At 36.5% G+C, this 16,240-nt stretch overlaps 1 protein-coding gene across 1 annotated transcript in view; it reads left to right on the forward strand.

The window, feature by feature from the left end:
* ADGRB3 (adhesion G protein-coupled receptor B3) overlaps positions 1-16,240 on the forward strand; it is a 445,550-nt gene that overhangs the window by 160,095 nt on the left and 269,215 nt on the right. The window lies entirely within an intron of this gene.

The raw sequence follows: 16,240 nt of genomic DNA on the forward strand, positions 1-16,240 counted from the left end.
GCCTGAGCTGGCTGGGCAACAATTTTCCAGTGAAATAGTCACATGAATAGGTGCACTGCATTTATCAAAAGGAAACATTTCTAAATGACACTAATGAATCTCAAGCACTACCGCTGGGATAATTTTCTTCTAAAAGAAAGAATAATAAATATATTAGTAGAAGAAACCAGGCCTCTTGTTCTCAAGAAAAATAAGACGTCCTACCTCTATTTTAAAAACATCTCTTTGTCTTTCTTTTTTCTGAGGTCCATCTGCTCTGTCAGATGCCATATTTCTAAACCAATATTCCCTCATATTTGTTTACTAATAGCAGACAGCATGGAACAACTTTATATTTTGTATTTCCTGACAGCCCAGGGCCATAGCAGTGGGAGCTTCCTGCAGATGTGACCATCACTGGAGAAGGGCTTGTTTGTTGTCCTGGTGCAGATGCTCTTCAGACATCTTCAACAGCCAGACTGACTGAATTGAGAGAAGTGTCATGTTGCTCCCATTTTCATAATCAGATCTGCCTCTAGAACTTTAGTCATCTTGGTCCAAATGGGATTGTACTTATTCATAAGGGAGACAAAACTCTCCTCCAGAGCTTGGGTGGTCTCTCTGTCTCTAGGCGATGACCTAGATTCACCAAACTCTCTACAAGCACGAGCCCTGGTCAGAACTTGCAGACTCTAACTGTAAAAGAAAAGGTCTGTTATGGTGGTACAGTGACATGTACGGATCTCCAGAACCTTGCTGTGCTTTGATTGATCAGGCCTCAAATAGAATATCTACCACTGGCACTCTAACAAGCACCCCACAGGCCTCATCTGTCACTGGCTGTTTATATCAAAGTGACCTTAGAGTGATACACAAGCAGAAGATGCTTAGGGAACATTATGTTGATGATCAAGGAAAAAGTCCTGACCACCAGGCTGCCAGTGGCCACAGACCAGGCTCCTTGAGGGCAGCCTGGCGCTCAGCCGTCAGTCTCCCCACACAGAGCTCTGTGGTAAGTCCCATGGCCCCGCAGGATGACAGGTCAGCTCCATGCTCAGCTCACCGCAGGAAGCAGGAATGGTGGAGACAAGTATACGCTATTCACCCCTTCCATTCTAAAACCATTCCAAAAAACAATATTCAGAGAAATCCCATTGGAAAGGTTATGAAGATGCAGAGCTCCTCGTTAGGAGCAAAACCTGAAGAGGCAGATTGTTGTTCTGCCCTGGACCAGATCAGAAGAAAATAGGTCATATTTAATTTGATAGGTTTTACTCTTTAATTAACATGCTGTGTGATCATGCTTTAATAGCTCTACTTTCATATGGGTACAAAATGCAGCTAATATGTCTGCTTTTAGTTAATTGCAGCAGTTTTGAACAGTAGCAGAATATTTCTGAACTCACACAAACCCTACCGTCAGCTGTAACTCCTTTTTCCTAATGAAAACTGCAGCTGACAGGCAGCATCATCAATAGATTTGACATGATAAAAATTCACAGCCATGAAGCAGTGTGCTAAGTCTGAAGCAGAATAAGACGACTGGTTTTAAGTACTCTGTTTCCTGGTGGCTCAGTTTATTCATCCTCAGCACATGCAGAAAATATCAGCTATTTTTCCATCAGTGCATAACTATATGGAATAGGAAATATAAACAGATACGTGGTTTTCAAAGATTCTAAGGTACAAATTTAGAAATGCTCATTTCTTAACAACCTTATGGGGTTGTATGAACAGGATTTGGAGTTACTTATCACTTGGCTGTTGTCTTTAACATTTTATCTCTGTATATACTCAATGTAATTATGATTCTTGGATCACATCCCACGCAATTACAATTCTGTTATTTCTTTTTCACTATGTAAAGTTGCTCTTATTTTTATTATGATGAAGCCTAATGTAGGAAGCAATAATTTACTTTTTATGTAAATCCTAGTGTGCATGAGTAGATGCAATAAAATTTTTTTTCATTTCTACTTTTCCAAATTCACTCACTGATGTAATTTCTGGAATAACTGATGTTTTGCTTCATGAGGCAGACAAAAAATATGTGGGGCTGAATTAAGTGTGTAACTCAAAAGGGATTTCTTTTATTTTCAGTGAGTTGTGGTTTTTTTTTAATTAGAACTCAAATTGATACTGTAGCTATAATACAAAAAAGAAATTAAGCTATTTCAACTTTTACAAAATGCTATCCTTCTTGCTTTCTCCTTTCTTCTCTTTTGTCTGAAACTCTTAACTTAGTTCAGATTAATTGATGAGTCTGGCCTTGAAACAGCTTTTGCATGAAATAAGCCCTTTATAAGAAAAATGTTAGTTACTGACCACTGGAATGCACTGGTACAGCATTAGTACAGTCAGTCTTGAATTAGGTTGATGTTTACCTGGTCATTTGCTGCATATTGTTGCAGTGAACCGATATAATCACCTGTAATTGTTTGTGACATTTTTCTTGTAATAAAAGTTACTTACCTTAGAGATTATAGTCAATAGTAAATAAAATGATGTATATATACATATATATAATGTAATAAAATTGTAGTTAAGCAGAACAGTTAAAAAACAATACCTCAGCTTATATACCCTGAGGTTGCTCAGAATTTAGTTCAGATACAGCCAATGAAAACAGAAGCCCTGTCTTCCTCGAACTTAGAGTCCTCCTGCAGTGAGCAGAGCCAGACTGACCCCGATCAGACATGTATGCATAATGTATGCATATGTGATTTCTTTCCTTCTGAAGACATTTTCCTTTTTTGATATCTTTGTTTTCCTTTTTATTTTTTTCTTCTTCTGTTGTTTTGCTTGGCTGACATTCTTGTTTAGATATTATTTAGTTAAGAATTGTAGGACTCCTTCTTTTCCTGATGCCCTGAATCCTGCAGCAGTCTCCTTTCTACTAAAAATTTTGTATCCTACAAGTAACTTTGTAAATTTTCCAAGATGTGAGAGTATCTACTCCTTGCAGAGGACATGAAAGGAACCAGAATGAACTCTCTCCCAACATTTTAGACCTTGAAGCAGTGGTGTTTACACAGGCTCTTTACAACTTGGACAGAAACACTCCCCAGATCCTCAGTTTTTAAGTCTTTTTATTTAGAATCCCTCAGCTGTGTTTTGGCTACCAGAGTTAGGGAGCTAAACAGAAATATTGCACCTCTCCAACTATAAGTCCCAGTTCTGGATCTACAGCTAGTTTGTGAAACTGGTGTGGAACCTGACATTTGCTTCAACTGTAAATACCAGCTCAGGGCTTTGTCTTCCCTCACACAAAGAAGAACTTACCTCTAGGGCTAGCAGGAATTATCTTATTTAACAATTTACGTCCTGTTTATATACTTTGGATGGCATCTTCTTTTCGGACTAATATTTGTGTACTTCTTGATTGCTACAGGCATTTGTCCAGAAAAGCACCAGTAGTCCAGTGAATAGGTATAATAATTTTTCTCTCCATGAGTGTTTTACTATTTTTAGTCATTTTTTGCTTTTTTTAGCAAACTGCCCAGGTCCTGCCACAGAAATGTAACAGAGGTATACTGGTGACATTCCCAGCTTCAGTTTAGTACCTACCCAACACACACAACCATAACATTTCACACCAATAACAATTATGGGCTGTGGGGTGATAAGAGAACAGCAGAGAGCAACAAGAACAACAGAAGATATTCTCCCAGCTGGCACTTTTTCTCCTAGATTATTGTACCGTCCCATTTTTAATACGGGGAATAATTTATTATCATTACCTTTTAAAAGACTGCCACTTGGAGGCAAATCCAAGCTAATCTCATCATGATAAGGATATAGTGAAATCATACTTTAACTAGATGTAATTGTTCCTATAATCTAAAGGATTAAATTGTGTGGATATGCAGAAGAATCCACATGGTTTAACAGAACACAGACAAAGGAGCTAGAAAATCACAACTTATTATTCTAGGTCTGTCAGTCCTGTGTACTGCTTGCAATCACACGAATTAATCTGTCTGAAGCCATTTCTGCTCACAGAGCAGTTATTTAATTCCATTATTTCATAGCTTTTGATTTACACTGGTGGAGGTGAAAGTATTTTCATTTGTAGGTGATGTTACTCTGATGTTCAGTATTAAAACCACAACATGAGGCAGAATGAGACTTGTCTATTCTTTGGACAGTGGGGAAGAATCATTGAAATGCACAACATAAAGTGATCAAAATTATATATAAGTGCTAACTATGATTACCAGTATAAGAGGTTGTATATTAGCATTAATTACTTAATTTTGGACAGCATCTGTTACAAAAAATTTGCTTCTTCTTGTCTTTTGGGAACTTGTAATGATTTTTAAAAAATATAAATCACATGGAATAAGAAATGGCAACATCTGTTCTATGGCCTAAACTCTATACATGTGCTATCATGTGGCACCGAGCCCTTTTCCCAGAGGTAGACCTTGTGCACCCAGACTATCCTTTTGAGATGTTTTACATATGTTAGCATGTGGGCATTTGTATAACCATGTTTTGCGTCAATGGGTTGTGCAGTTATCCTGGGAAACAAATGGCTCTGACTGTAGATACAACTACCTCAGGGCTCCAAAGTCAGTTCTGGCACAGAGCATTCAAGTTCAGTCAGGCTTTCCAGACCCATTGCTGCAGCACTTTCAAAACCTTTATTAAAACTAATGGAATGTTACTTCTGAAACAAAGGATTCCTTGAATAGATTTTAGTCGAGTTTGCTACTTATATATCAAGCAAATAATGATTTTTAAAGACAAGAATTGTATTCTCATTTGCCAAAAGCTGTTTCTAAAATCATAAGATTTTAGTTTGTAGAAGTATTATGTTTACCTTGAGATGCAAATGAATGCCAAGTTGATCTTGAAGTAACTTTTTTTTTTTAATTAAAGATCAAACTTAAATATATCCTGGAAAATATAATATTATTCCACAGGATGAATATAGAATGAGTAGTTTCTGTATTAGATGTAAAGCTGGGATTCTTTTTCCATGGTCTTCTTCTGGTACCTTGTGAGCTTCGACATCAGCTTTTTAAGCTACTTAACATACTCTCAATAACTAGACTGAAGCAAATAATACATGCTGTATAATTTTTGTGGTTGTTGTGATTTAACCCCAGCTGGCAACTAAGCTCCACACAGCTGCTCACTTACTCCCCTCCAGTGGGATGGAGTAGAGAATCAGAATAGTAAAAGTGAGAAAACTTGTGGTTTGAGATAAAGGCAGTTTAATAGGTAAACCAAAAGCCACACATGCAAGCAAAGCGAAACAAGGAATTCAGTGACTACTTCCCAATGGCAGGCAGGTTTTCAGCCATCTCCAGAAAACACGGGGTCCATCACGCATAATGGTTGCTTGGAAAGACAAATGCCATCACTCCGGATGTCCCCAACTTCCTTCTTCTTCCACCAGCTTTATATACTGAGCATGACATCATACGGTATGGAATATCCCTTTGGTCAGTTGTCCTGGCTGTGTCTCTTCCCAACCTTTTGTGCACTCCCTGCCTTGTTGTTGGCAGACCAGTATGAGAAGCTGAAAAGTCCTTGACTGCTTAACAACAATTAAAACATTAGCGTGTTATCAACATTATTCTCATACCAAATCCAAAACACAGCACTATACCAGCTTCTAGGAAGAAAATTAACTCTATTCCAGCTGAAACCAGGACAATGGTCAACATAGAGAGTGTTTTTTCTCCTGAATTTTCTGAATTTATAATCTGCTCTGCCTTATTCCGGTTTTGAAGTTAACTGTTAACCATTTAACTGAATGGAAATTGTGTCCAATCTGTTCCTTGTGGTAGTAATGTTGGAGCCATGGCAGTCTAAGTATGTAAGCAAGGCAAAGTACGTAAGTGGCAGTAATAAAATGCCTAGGAGCTTTGATGTTTGATGCTTTTGCTTCGGAGCTGAAAGCTTATGTGCCCAAAAGCTGCCTAGTTTCCCCCAATTCTTTAGCTGTTCTAAAAAAATGCATTTTTCCCACTCACAAATACTTCCTTTATTCCTCAATACTCACTGTTTTTTCATTTTCAGCTTATAATGCATATTGGCTAGCTGTGACTAGACATACTGCTTTTATAGTTCTGATTTTGATTTCTGATTGGACAATCAAAATATATACTATTAAGTTTCTAGTAAGCATAATTTAATTTATTGATTCAGAATTTGCTAAACATAAATATTCCATTATACATGCTTATAGTTGTCTATATTTGAGAATGCTTCTTTCAGGTAGCTACATCTTTGGAATATTTTCAGAGAGCCAACACACAAGAGGCAAAAACATAATTTGAAGAAAATTCAATTTTTTGTTTGAAAATATCTTTGCATAAAATATATTTTTGTAGCTATTTTACTGAGCTCCCTAGCTAGACCATTATTTTCCAGCTCTTCATTTCTAGACAGCAGAGTAGAGGCAATGGAAGAGATTTATGGACTATCTGTGGGCAGATGTGCAGGTAGCTCTGGAGAGAATTCAAAAAGTTCAGTTAGGAGGAGTATAAAGAGATTCCAGTCTTAAACCTCTCTTAGAGAACCATGATACAAATCCCAGTTGTAGGTCTCCAGCTATAAGAGAAAGTCTGTTTGCACTAGGTAAAACTTCACTAACTGCAGACTTCTCCATGAAAGAGATACTAGTTTATCTATGTCCATAAGATAAAGATCATTCTGAGAATGCATTTACATAAGTTACAGTCAGAGTTCCCATCTTAATCGGTATCAAAAACTCCATAGTTCTAAGTCCAGAACTAAACATATTCACTGAAAAAATCCCTGTTTGCCATCTCCAAACATTCATATATGTTGACTATTGACATCATTTCTTCAAATGATGGACCATAATGATTTGAGACAGAGTTTAAGTAACCACATTGCATATTATACTGACAAACTGAAGGAGTTACATGAGATGTATCTTAGGCAGCTGTCAAGGAATAGGTGTTTTTTAATGATCCTTATTATTGACATCTCTAGGGGAAGCAGCCACGATTCTTCATAGAGCACAATTGCATTAATCGTTCTGGAGCTCAAAAGGTGTAGATGGTTGCAGTAATGTTCACGGGAGATGCATGAGAACTTTAAAAGAAGTGATTTGAGTGTCTGACATCATGTAGAGATGCAGGAACGATGAGGACACTAAAATCAGTTACTTCGATGCTTGTCGGTGAAAGACAGGCATGCCCTTACACTTGTGAAGATGATACCACTTCAGCAATGTCATTCCTGTCATTCTCCCTAATATGAGTGTCATGTTGACTAGATTGTGTTTGATATTGCTTTCTAATTTAATCAGAGAACTGGACCAGGATGCATTTTGCCATGAATGAGTAGAAATCTCTCACAGCTACAGAACAGCATTTTTTTAAGTTTTAAAAAATATGTATATTACAAAAAAACCCAAGCATACCGATGGCTTTCAGAATAATCAGTATTTTGTGGACCTTTAGAGGATCATTATCATAGCCTCACTAATTGTAATGGATTCATTTTCTCAACCCAGTAAAATACTGTTGTTCCTGTGTTAAGTATAGTACTTTATGGTCGGATAGATTATGCCCATCAAATATGTCTGCTTTTAGGTCAGTTTTTATGCTATAATTTTTTATACATTAGCATTAGGTATTTGGTCTGGTTTAGGGGGAAGAGAAATCTTGCACCTTTGCTATTCTTTAATGCAGGCTTCAGGGTGAACTTCCCTAAAAGGTGGTCAACAAACTATGCATTGCTTAGTTCAGATATGCAGTCTAACAGTTCGTTTCCTTTTATAGAGGCATTGCATAGGCAAGACCTGTCAAATAAGCTAACCATGTGGTCCTCTCTGACACTATGGGCCATAGAGGTAGGAAGCATATGTTAGTGCATGAGCTCAAATATTTTTTCTAAGGGTGGACTATGCAGTAAGGATGAAGGAGAACAGTGCTTTTTAGCCTCAGTGTGATATCTGGTTCCTTAAAACCATTGAAAGCATTGCTGAGTCTGACCCTGAAATGAGAATCTCAGAGACCTAGAAAACTTTGCTTTTACTAAATCCCATGAAAATATGTAATGGATTTTCAAAAAAATCCTGATTTAAGTCCAAGTGATTTTAATTGACAGTTTTCAGGTAAATCTCTCATGTGCTTTCCTACTTAAAATCCCATGCATGTATTCCTGAAGGAAGGATTTTGTTATTGTGAAAAAGTTCTGAAGTTTAAATTTTGAATCACCAATTTTCCATTTGTTTGTGTCATGTTTTCCTATTAAGGTAATTCTGTTGACTAGAGAAAAGTTACTTGTAAGTCATATTTGTTAAGGCTATAGGTGTCACCCTAAGAGTTCAGACCTTTTAAGAGGTTCAAGGTCCATTCTGGGAACCATTGCAACACTCTACTCGTCAGGGAGCTGTGCCGTACACAAATCTGAGGCTGAACTGAGTGGAAGAGTATATTTAAAATTTGCATGTGTGTAACCTGCCAGGGACAGTGAGTAAAAGCCAAGTATCCCTGTGAACAGGTTATATAAACCACTTATCTCAGAGTAGATCTATGGTTTTGGAAAAGACCTTCTAGACCATGTCCTCAGCTGACAGAATTTGACCTGGCTGGGTGGAACCAGGCCAGCTTACAGCTTACTCTTCTCTTCTCTTCTCTTCTCTTCTCTTCTCTTCTCTTCTCTTCTCTTCTCTTCTCTTCTCTTCTCTTTTCTCTTCTCTTCTCTCCTCTCCTCTCCTCTCCTCTCCTCTCCTCTCCTCTCCTCTCCTCTCCTCTCCCTCTCTCATCTTTCTTTTCTTCTCTCTGTTATATAACAGACATAAAATTTAGCAGCTACCCATGATGTCCACATATGAACAGCCAACTTTGTGGTATCACAAATTATTAAAATGCAATGTGTAAAATTGACATCCAGTGACACTTCCCCCATTTTTTATTATTCTTCTGCAAAAAAAAAAAATAGTAGACTTGAACAAGGTCAAAAAATGCTCTTCAAAAGGCATGTAATATCATTTAGCTTCACCCAGAAGCTTTATTATTCTAAAAGACAAAACACATTCAGTTTAACTGTGCTTCGTGAGTAGAGTTTGCAGTACCTATTATTTAAAACATTGATTCTTGTTCTTTCTCTTTATACAGCTTCAGAATCTTTTAGAGACTGTAAACTTCCCCATTATAAATTCATAGATAATTCATCTCAAATTTTAATGAATGCTGCAATCATTTAGAAAAGATTAGGCAACCATCTGCAGGAATGTCTGCAGTAAATAGTTGCAGGACAAGGAAATAGCCTAGATGTCCTTGTGGATCCTGCTTTCTACAATTACCTTTACTTTTCAGTGTTTCTAGAACAGAAAGGAAACAGAATTAAATTATTGAATTCAAGAAGAGCTTAGAAAATTACAGTTTATCATCAGTCATCTTCTCTTGAGTTGTAAATGTATAGAGCAATAAAGAGGCACATACTAGCCTGTGTGTGATATCTAGGTTCTTTGGTGCAGTGTTCAATAAAAAGAGATCGTTTATATAAAAATGCTGCTGTTCTGAAATAGCTACTGCACTGGCTAACCATGTCGATAATTCAATTATTTAAATATATTAAAAAAAGCAAAATACTCAATGCAGAAGTAAAATAGTATGAAATGTAAAAAAGCAATGAAGATACCAAAGTATTATTATGGTAATATACTTTAAATTTTTAAAGGCTACTCATGAATAAGTTATTATAGTATAAACATTAAAATGATGAGAATACTACAAGAGAATGCATTTAAGGTCTTTCATTAAAAAAGCAAAAATAAATAAAGGTAATCCCCTATGTTTTCATTCCTTAATATGTTATGATATCCATTAATCTCTTGAGAGAACAATAGGGAATATGAGAGAATAATATACCGCTGAATTTAGAGGTCTTTAATGTTAAACTCAATAATGTAAATTTCCTTTATCAGTTTTATTATTTTTATTTGAATGCAAACATATTAGGGTCGATTACTAGGGAAATACTTCAGTGGGAAAAATGTGAACTAGAAACCATTTTCTGCCTACTGGCCATGACACTTATAAAATATGTCAGATGGGTAAAGCTGCATTTTGGGCTTTCTTTCATTCACCCCTGATTTTCCTCTTTGCTTAGTTATAATTCTGCAAAGCACATGTGAAAACACCCTGCCTGCTATGGTGACATTTTGCATTCATTTTGAACAGGTATGAGTCACTTCACTAGATTTACATGCTCCATTTCTCCTGACTAGGTGTAAGATGATGAGCAGTTGGGCCCAGGAAGGCAAGTAATAGAGCTTGCACAGTTTCAACATTCTGTGCATATGCAAAGTGAATAAATATGATGTCTTTTTTATATTCTTCACTGACCAAATCTGTAGCCTTGAATAAAGAGGTTCAGATTCCACTGAAGACAATGACTGGCCAAGGGAGTCACTGCAGAGATGCATAGAGATGGCAGATTGCATTGCCACAAGAAAATTTAGCTCATCAGGATTTGTGCTATAATTTACAGTTTAATTCAGTAATATTTCATTTCTTATGTCATTAAAAATAGCAGCAATAATATTAATCTAACGTTATTTCCTAGGAGCAAATGCGTCTCCCTAGAGACAAACACAAACTAATTACCTGTGTACAATATGTTGACTGTTTAGAGTACATAATTATTTTCTGTAATTTTTTGAAAGATGAAAGAGTGCATACGTATATATATTAGTAGATCTGTATGCAAGAGAAAGGAAATCCTGTATCTAATTTCCTACAAATGTTAACCTGTCTTTGTCTTTTACTTGATAAAATGCAAGAGTGCATTATAATTTTAAAAAATGACTTTGTACAAGTACTATTGCCTTTCATATTTCCACTACTATTAAAATCTTCTCTGTGTTTTTGTGGGTAATAGGATATCTGTCTTTCTCACTTTGTTCATGAATACAGCTCAGTGCAGATCTTAATTCACTCTAGTGAAAGAAATTTTTCCATTCAGTTTGGAATTAGCAAAGCTCTTCTATACTGTTTCAGAGAGCCAAAAGTGGACTTTTTATGGGACCAGGATCTACATAGGAAGTGGGCAAAGGCTGTTTTAAGAACATTTTCCACATTTGCTCAGTAGAGGTTCCCATGGAAATTTAATTCAGCTAACAGCTATGTTACCATTTTGGCAACTTGCCTGCCTGGTCAGGAAATATCATTTTAAGGGGTTTCTGTAGAAAGCCGTAGCTTAAATCTCTTCTGCAGAGTGATGATTCACCGATGCCCCGAAGCTCTGTGCCCTGTCAATGCAGCATTTGAGAACAGATGCTTCCTGGTGGGGCCTGAGTGCCCTGCTACAGTCAAGCAGGGCTGGAGACCGGGAAGGGAGTGCTCCTGGGATTTTCTTTGCTTTCGCCATGGGGTTTACTATAACGGAAAAACAACCGTAGCTCATGTTGTTTTTTGTTGTTGTTTTATTATTTTTTTAAGTCCAACCCTTTCAAAAGAAGAACAAAAACCAATAGCAAACAAAAACCCCTCAGTCTGTTGATTGTAATAAAGTGGTTGGTTGGTTGGTTTGGTTTTTTAATACGGGAATTAATTTTATGACAAAAAAGAAACAGAAAGTCTCAGCTCCTCAATTCACTGCAAAATTGTTCTTCTAAGTCAACACACATTCTGCCATCTAGTGACCAGAAGAAACTGTACTGACCAGCTGCAAGTGAGATGAGAAACCCCAAGTATTGCTCCTTCTCCATATTGCACTAGTATCTTTGTTGGAGAAACTATAGAACAGGCTAAAAAAACATCAGATGTGCAGGGAACTTTTTCAAGCTCCTGGAAGTCTGCAATTAATCAGATCTATTCAAATCAGTTAATAGTTATGTCCAAAAATTAATTGAAACAAACTGATTATTTATATATTTCTGTAGCCCTCTTCTTTCCTCCTTTCCCACTCCACACTCCCTCCTTCCCCTTCACCTGGGACTTACATCAGCATTTTGCATAATTTCTGGGAAAAAAAAAAAAAAATTGTGTGTTTGCACAGAGAGGATGCCATGCCACTTCACATGAGACAGTTTGTATTAATGCACATTTTGCCTGCAAGATCTTTAATATTCATTCCATAGGCAAGAGTAATTGAAAACATTCATTTGACTATTTACAGTGCAGGAGTGGGTAGGATAGTATGAAGTACACTGCGGGAGTGCTATGGGTAAGAGAAAAAAATGACAGTCACTTTGGGGAATCGATTACCTCTTCTAGATTTTAAGGTTCTGATCAGACTTCAGGGAGCTGCTCACCATCTCACCTTCCAGGCGGTTCAGTACAAGCTGAGGAAACGGCAACTCCCAGAAGTTGCTTTACATTTTACATGCCCTAAAGGGGTAACCCTAAAGTTCTCAGAATCATTTCTTTTTAGTTCAACAGTTCATTCATGCTGTCCTCACCAACTATAATGCTGAAAAAGTGTTGTTTGGTTGGTTGGTCTTTTTTAATGTCAGTGTGTTCCATGCCACTGATAGCACAATTCATACTAGATGTTACACCTGTAACCAGATCAATACATTTACACTGTGAAGTTCCTTTGAAATGTGACATAAAAATAACCATAAGAGCCAAACCAACATGGTTTATAATGTCATCTGTGGACTAGGATATATATGTAACAGGCTTACAAATATTATTAAACAACCGAGGCATAAAATCTGTTTGACATGTATTTTAATTTTAATGGTTATCCACTTGTCAAAAAGCAGAGACTAGCCATTGGTGAGTAGAACCTTGCAAAGCTGGTATTTTTCTTCTGTATTGCTCAGTCTTCCTACTTTGCATTTTTATACTGTTAACAGATGTTTTTTCTTCTTTGTTCCTACAGAGAGCTCATGGCACCTCTCTTCTCTCCTAAAAACGTACACCTACATTGGCTGCAAGATTTTAGCTTCTCCTTTAAAAACTAAAAAGGTTACTCAATAGGAATAAAAATTCCCATAACATAACATAAAAATAAAGGTAAAGCCAATGGGACTACAGACAAGAGTCGTTGTCAATAATACTCAACTGTAAACTTTGGAATTTCAGATTTTTTTTTCCACTCCTAGAAGGCATGGAACTATATTACATACTTCAGAGTTATATGTAAAATGAAATTACAAACCACATCCATATTAAGACATATGTATTGCTAAAATAATTTCAAGTTTTGATCCATTGTGTACAGCTGAGGAAGGAAAGAATATGCATCCTATTGCAGGAAACTATTGTACTTCCATAGCCACCAATGGACCTCTGACAGCAGGATAAATTCTTGTATCTGATAACTAAACCTCAGGTTTTCTACCACAAATGCTTGGAATATGTTATGATTTGTTATAAGTCACAGTCTGGTTGAAATCATCCATTCAAGGTATTTCTTTATGAGTTTGATTCTCATGGGGGTAGATTATAGTGTTAACAATGTAGTAAAAAGCATTAAAACCCTTTCATGTCTCCAGGCCTAACTTATAGTCACGTTGGTGATTTCTGGATCAGGCTATGTACCTGTCTGCTGCTGAAAATTTTTATAGTCCTTCTTCATTTACTGAAAAAAACTGATTAATATCAATGTTTGAGGTAAAAGCAGAGAAGGACTGTCCTATTTCACCCAAGAGAAAATTAGGACAGGTATGAAGAAAAAATTCTGTTCAGAAACTGATGTCTGCAAAAATACCTGCAGCAGCAAAACTGAGGTAAGAGTGAGAATGAGAAAATTCCTTTACTCAGAGTCTCACTTCAAACATCCAGTATTATATCCCAGACATCAGGTCTTGAAACATGTTGGTCAGACCTTGCAGGATACCTCTGTGCCAGATACTGTCTAGAATAAGATGGTCCCTGTCACCTTTCCTGCACGAACGGGTCCTTGAAACTACTGTGGCTTTTAGTCATACTTTAGGCTGACTTAGGTTAAAATGCTTTCCCAGCCCAGAAAGTATTTACATACTTCTCTCTGAAGCATTGAGGGAAAAAAATTGCATAACTGGTTCATCTTTTACATTTGTTATTTAGCTAGGATCTGAAAATGCAGGAAAGTTTTATTCTATTTAGTATTTATTGACAACTGTGGCAGTCAGTTCAGTAAGATATTTTATTATAAAATGCTTCATAAAAATGCATTACTGTTGACCTTCTTAGATTAAACAATTCTGAGAGCACTGTTTGTACTTATGTGCAGAAACTGGACATTTCTGGTTCCATTATGAGAATGTACTTGACTCTTATTTTTCTTTTCTTATGAGGCCTGAATTTTAATGAGGCCTTAAAGTCCTCACCCAGCCAGGACCCTGCATTTCCTGTTCCCACTTTTGTTCTCATGCAGCATTTGGTTAAATACTTTAGCTGAATATGAAAATAAGTCCGGTTCCATTTTTTGACAAAACTTATAAAGAAATATTTTAATCTTTATTATGAAATATTTCTCTTATATACATATATATTTACTATATAAATGCTTAATATATCGAAGGGACATTAGTTGAAAAGTGCATCTCAAAGACCATCAGCAATAGTTGAAGTGAATTGAATGTGTACATTAAAAATGTGTTGCTGCTAAGTGGAAAAATAAAAAAGTTGAGGCATGACTAGATCCTGCATCAATGACTTGTACTTTATTTTGCTTGGTGATATTCGTGGATTACTCTATCATTGTGAATGGAGCTACTCTGGGTATAAACCACAACCCTGAAAACCAATCTCCCAGACTTTCCTTTGCCTCTTCACCAGAGGCCTCTGTCCTCTGTGGACGCTGCGGGGCTGGGACCGGAGCATTCCCCACCTTCCTGTATGCCTCTGGAAAGCCTTCTTCTAGCAAAGGTCTCCCATTATTGCGCTCTGTAACTTCAAAAATAGAATTTAGTCTTCTGCAAGAATGGTGCCGTATCCTCTAAATTGCCTGACAAGCAAGTGCGAGCAGGCAGCAAACTCAGAGCAAACATGCCTTGTTTTCATAGCTCCTTCAGGGGAAAAGCTGTGTAAAATCTCTTGTCCTTCACCATGTTGTTAGTTGCAATTAAAATGGTCGTCTGTACTTCACCTTGTAAAAATTTTAACAGTAACATTCTAATCTTAATTTGCATTAGAATATTGATTGCAAAATTTTAATTATAGATAGAGATTTCCCACAGAACAAAAAGATATCTTAAATCAGAGGAGCTGTAGAAGAGGTGTATTTTATGAAAATATATTCATAGCATTTTATAACACACATATGTATGTATACACATACATATATGTATATATTTTATATATGTATGTGTATATATATAATTTATCTTTTCTATGCATTTCTGGGGTGTGTTAAAAATTTTGGATGCTTAATTATCAAAATATACTTTATTAATTAGATTTTCAAATATTCTCTTTAGCATGCAAACTGCATTGCTGTTCTCAAATGAATAATTAAATTTATATTTTAAGTGGTGCCATTAATGAATATTTACAAAAAGAAACACTAATTTGGAGAAATATATCGATAATTTACTAGAAAGGAAATAAAACCTTTCTCTCCTGATTGACTCCTTAAAAATATATTTGCCTTTTATTATTTCTTTACCTTAAATAGAAATTTAAATATGTTTACTTAATGATCTATCAAAAAATATGTTTGCAAATTTTATTTATTAGTAGCATTTGTATCTTATATAATGTTTTGCATCTTTTGAGGCAGGAAGGTAAGTTTTATTATCTGCATGACTCGATAAACTGAGGAGAATTTTGAATTTTGCAATTGCAAGGTAACTTTCCGGAAGAAAGGTATTTTTTAATGTTTATATTCCTAGTGCTTCAGACACCTTCTGCCTCATCAGAAACTTCATGTGATTGTAGTTGAAGTAGTTTCAATGCTAACCCACTGTTCCCAGCACAAGCTTCCTAAATTAGAGTTCCAACAGACACTGAATATTTAGCACCAAGCTGTCGATAGCCATGTGTGCCTGGGAGGACCAGAGGGAACTGTGCTGAAGACCCAGTCCCCCTGGAAGTGCAAAGGACTCTCCACATTTAATCACAAAAAGGAAAAATGAAGCATGAGCTAGAAGGCTAGGAGGTTTGTGCAGGACCAGAGGGGGGAAAGCGGCAGCAGTGACAGGATAAAAAAATGAAGCACTCTTCTCTCCCACACTCTGGGCCCCTACTGATTTTTACGTAGATTTCCCTATTAAAAGCAATGGGGACATCTTTGTAAATACTGAGGGCAAGATATAACCTATAGTCTTTATAAATGAAAGGTTGCAGAAAGGAAACCGTTCACAAGCATTTATTCTGCTGGATTCAGC

Source organism: Caloenas nicobarica, chromosome 3, assembly GCF_036013445.1.
Source record: "Caloenas nicobarica isolate bCalNic1 chromosome 3, bCalNic1.hap1, whole genome shotgun sequence".
NCBI classification, from domain to species: domain Eukaryota; kingdom Metazoa; phylum Chordata; class Aves; order Columbiformes; family Columbidae; genus Caloenas; species Caloenas nicobarica.